The following is a 5,087-nucleotide window of genomic DNA, read 5'->3' on the forward strand; positions in this document are numbered from 1 at the left end:
GCAAACATGCTGTCATTAATTCTAAATAAAAAACATGTTTATCTGGGATTTTTTCAGTGGAGATATATAGAGGCAAAAGGGATTGGCGGTGTCCCAGGTGGGAGAGGAGATGGAGGAGGGGGAAACTCATCTGAGTGGCTGAGTCAGACGTCAATGGAGGGTAGAATCCCAGCGTTTCTTCACGGAAAGGCGGAGGCAGGATTAGGTTGTACAGGCAGAGCCGCTGTCCGCTCTCTAAATCTGCCTGCCAGTCTTTCCATCAATCATTCTTTTTGCTCCAAAATGATGTCACTCCTCAAGTCATGGTTTCGGATAAACCTTAGTAAGAATGTGGTAAACATCCTGCAAAGAATCATTCAGGGGATAATGCTGGAAATGCAATGTTCCAAAGAGAAATGAAGACCTTAAAACAAACACGGACACTCAATCCATCAGCAGGGATTATTAGACGTTAAAAAACCTTGTCAAGTTGGATGTTGTATGAGAATTTGACTGTTATAAAGTGATACTTTTCAAAATAAATTTTGGTTTATAGAAATAATGAAATAAATGTAGTTTTGAAGTGCACTCAATGATTGTCGGGGTAGGTGCAATTAATTCATAACAAAAAAAAGTTATTTTCGATTAACTTGTAAGATTAATTAATACGTAACAAAAGCAAACTGAATGTCTAATCAACACAAACAGACTGGATTACAATACAATTCCAAGCAAGGTTGTCAAAAGTGCACACCAAGCAGATTACATTGTAAAAATGTGCAAACAGGAGCGGTTTTCCTACCGAGCAATATTGATCATTATTGGAGAAAGCACTCCAGATATGGCTGCCTTCCTGTTTGTAACCGCGTCTCTGACTTTGCCGAAGCCAAGTGGTCTGCAATTCATTAGTTCAATGTTATCAAAAAAAAACTGTGGGAATGTTATTTACTTAAAGCTACATGAAACTGATTCTATTCAACTGTCTTGCCCTATGAATCATGAGTAAGTGAAAAATAGTAAATAATATGTGTACTCATAAGCTCACAGGACGCGCTTATCATTAAGAACTTCCTGCTCACGGCTGGCTTTAAATCTGTGATCCTGTGATAAGCCCTATTAAAACAGAATAGCTGAAACTGAGCAGAATATATTTTTAAGTTTAATTAAACTTATAAAATCCCAATAAAAAACAACTAAATGTTGACACGTGGAAACAGGGCCGACGGACTGGGGGGAAAAGTGATACAGTCGTGGGGGGGCCCAAGGCAGAGGGGGGCCCATTAAAAAAAAGGGGGGGGGCCCTGAACAATTCCATTCCAAAAAAAGAAATAATTGACTGGCTCGTGATAGGCCCCTGACCCTTGCAAGGAGATCAGGGGCCTGCACATGACTAAGGCATGTGTGCGGGAGAGTAAGCACGAGCAAGCCAACATTGAATTGAACTGGTGGCGAAAATAAACGCAGCGATGTTTCTATGGGGATATTTAGCTGTACAGAAATAAGTGCTGGCAAAGCTAGAACAGTTTAAGACTCCACATCACTGAGGCAACACAACCTATCTATCCGCTCAGACAGCGCAAAGAAAAGTCTGATGAATACATGAGAGTGATGGCCCCTGCAAGTTTCAGTAAGTTTAAAGAAGTGCCACACTGTTACTGTCTTTGAAATGCATTTAGACATTTTAAGGGGAAAATACATTGTATTTATTATTTCAACTATTGAGTTATTTGTAGAACAGCATGCTAGTGTAGACCAACAAGATTTATTTTCTGAATTTTCAATGCTGCTTTATTTTTATGTTTTAAATTGGGAAAGACATGTTCCAAAACGACCTGTATTTAAAAAGAAATCAAGCAGTATGCTAATAATAACCATTAATTAATTAATTATAGGCTATCGCATCACAGTAGGCCTATTGTCCACAATAATCACAGCCCCCCATCCATAAAGGAACTTTAAAAAGTTGAATTTGCACTTGATGTGCCTACACAAGTGTATGGTCTATTATTTGTATTTAGTGTGTCTGCATAGTATTGCACCAAAAAAGTAGAAGTTTTCTTTAATTGTATTTTGTACTGTCTGTAAAATTATACCTGCACATAGCAAACAAAATTGCACAACTGTATTCAAATAAACAGTTGTTTATTTCTATAGTGCGCATTGGCATCTTCGAGCAAAATACCCCCCAAATTTTCGCCACGGTGCTCGGTGCCGTGCCTCCTGTGACCCTGCCCAGTGACCACCTTGACTAAGACATGTTATGGGGGTAACACCGGTAAAAGTAATGATTTGGTCATTCATCAGATGAAATATTGTGGAGTTGTCTGGCTCAGAGAGCCATGTGTATTGTAAGACCGCTTTTCAGGGGGCCCATCAGGACTTTTTGTATAGGGGCCCAGAATTTGGTGCTACGCCCCTGCGTGGAAAGGATCACAATATATAGTCCTGTAAGTGGGGCTAATGGTGCGGTATAAAGCCCTGAAATGTTTTGCACCACAACATAGTGTCTTTTATCAATTTGCCATGACCCTTGCAGCTATGAAAAAAGCACACACAAACAAGAGGGTGCCAAACAACTTTCAGTGCTTTCCCCAACAAAAGAATGGAACAGCACCTGAAGGCCTCATTATAGGACATGCTGGAGTCCGAGATCCCCATGACTTTTATTTGTGTGAGTGTGTACGTGCACGAGACATTGAAGAGAAGGACAGCCATATTGTAGCAGACCTCTCCCTGAACTCCAGTTTTTCTCTGCAGGCATTTTCACTAACAGCTGAGGCCAGCAGGGGTTCTGCCCTGCTGGCCCAGTCATTAGCTCCTCCACAGCAGGCTCCCAAAGCTGTTCTGCTAATGGACGCCAAATAACGCAGCCCATGCCTACAACACACACATGCACATAAGGAACTTATATTCAGACCACAATGGATGCCTTGCTCCCTTCTGCCATTCCAACACCTTACATCCTCATCTGTACAAACAACTGGTTGTTGGTCAATATCCGTCGTTTTCCCCATTTTATTATATTTAGTATTCCATTTCCAATTGGGACAACATACAGTACAAAAAAACACATTTTTATTAATAATAAAAAATGTCATAATGTATAATGCATCATAACAACTATGATTAACACAGTTCATGTTACGGGTGGGGGGGTGGGGGGGGTGGGTATGCCGAGATGTCAGGGTCATTTATGTGCTGTTCTTTCTATAGACTGGGTAAAATTAAGAGCTACATTGTAGTGTCCTTAACTACTGAGTTACTGCCCCTGTAACAGTTTTCATTGCATTGAATACTATTCTGACATGGCTGGCACAATCTCACACTTCATTGTCATACACACGGGTAAAAGTACAGCATTCAGTAAGTATAAATAGGATAAACTGTTAAAGACTGTATTCTTGTACAATGCTACAATGTCATTCCAACTACACATTTCCAAATATTCCTATAAGTGACATTTAACATAGATTATCACAGTAAATACGGTTCTTTTAAAAACCTTCACAAATAATCCACACTACACAAGCATTTTCATGGTATAAAAATAAGTTAAAAATCTGCATAAATATTTTACACAAAACGGTTATAAAATATGCTGTTTTTTCTGACAAGGTTACACAGATTTACACCATTGGGTATTAAGTATATTTACAGTTTGGAAAAGAAAAAGTTCACATTTTTGATAAAAACAAGCTTTAAAAAAAATGCTAGTCCCATTTTACTGCACAAGGGCTACAAACAGTCGTTTCAGATGTACAGTTGTGTTCAAAATAATAGCAGTGTGTTTAAAAAAGTGAGGCAAGATCAAAATCTGTATCATAGCTTTTATTTCCAAACACGCAAATGCATTGGGGAGATTGCACATTCTATTCCAAATCCAAATATGAAGAAACTTTTGTCAAATGTTTCTTCATCTTTACAGAAAGTGAAGAAAAAGGAATATTTAGACTGTTCAAAAAAATAGCAGTGTCTGCTTTTCTCTTTACAACTCAAACATTTACTGTATCAACTGAACAATGCATGAAGATTTAGCTTTTTTATGAATCACTGAACTAATATTTAGTTGTATAACCTCTGTTTCTGAGAATTGCTTCACATCTGTGTTGCAGGGAGCCGACCAATTTATGGCACCTCTGAACAGGTGTTTCTGCCCTGGACGATTGGACCACATTCCACAATTCCTCTGCATTTCTTGGTTTTGCCTCAAAAACAGCATTTTTGATGTCACCACATAGGTTTTCTATTGGCTTAAGGTCCAGGGATTGGAATGGCCACTCCATAACATTAATCGTGTTGGTTTGGAACCAAGATCTTGTTCGCTTACTGGTGTGTTTGGGGTCGTTGACTTGTCTGTCTTCAAAGTGTACCGTGGCTTGAATTCAGTGTTTGGAGGTCGTCTGGCAAACTGTCTGCGGCCCCTATTCAAGCCACAGTACACTTTGAAGACAGTGAAGCATGGTGGCACAGACATCATGTTATGGGGATGTTTCTCATACTATGGTGTTGGGTCTATTTATCGCATACCATGGATCATGGATCAGTTTGGATACATTAGAATACTTGAAGAGGTCATGTTGCCTTATGCTGAAGAGGAAATGCCCTTGAAATGGGTGTTCCAACAAGTCAACGACCACAAACACACCAGTAAGCGAACAAGATCTTGGTTCCAGACCAACAAGATTAACGTTATGGAGTGGCCAGCCCTGGACCTTAATCCAATAGAAAACCTATGTGGTGACATCAAAAATGCTGTTTTTGAGGCAAAACCAAGAAATGCAGAGGAATTGTGGAATGTAGTCCAATCGTCATGGGCTGAAACACCTGTTCACAGGTGCCATAAGTTGGTCGGCTCCCTGCAACACAGATGCTCAGAAACAGAGGTTATCTAGGTTAACTAAATATTAGTTCAGTGATTCATAGGAAAGCTAAATCTTCATGCATTTTTCAGTTGATACAGTAAATGTTTGAGTTGTAAAGAAAAATGCTGACACTGCTATTTTTTGAACCGTCTAATATTCCTTTTCCTTCACTTTCTGTAAAGATGAAGAAACATTTGACAAAAGTTTCTTCATATTTGGATTTGGAATAGAATGTGCAATGTCCCC

Source organism: Ammodytes marinus (genome assembly GCF_949987685.1).
Source record: "Ammodytes marinus genome assembly, chromosome: 5".
NCBI lineage: Eukaryota > Metazoa > Chordata > Actinopteri > Uranoscopiformes > Ammodytidae > Ammodytes > Ammodytes marinus.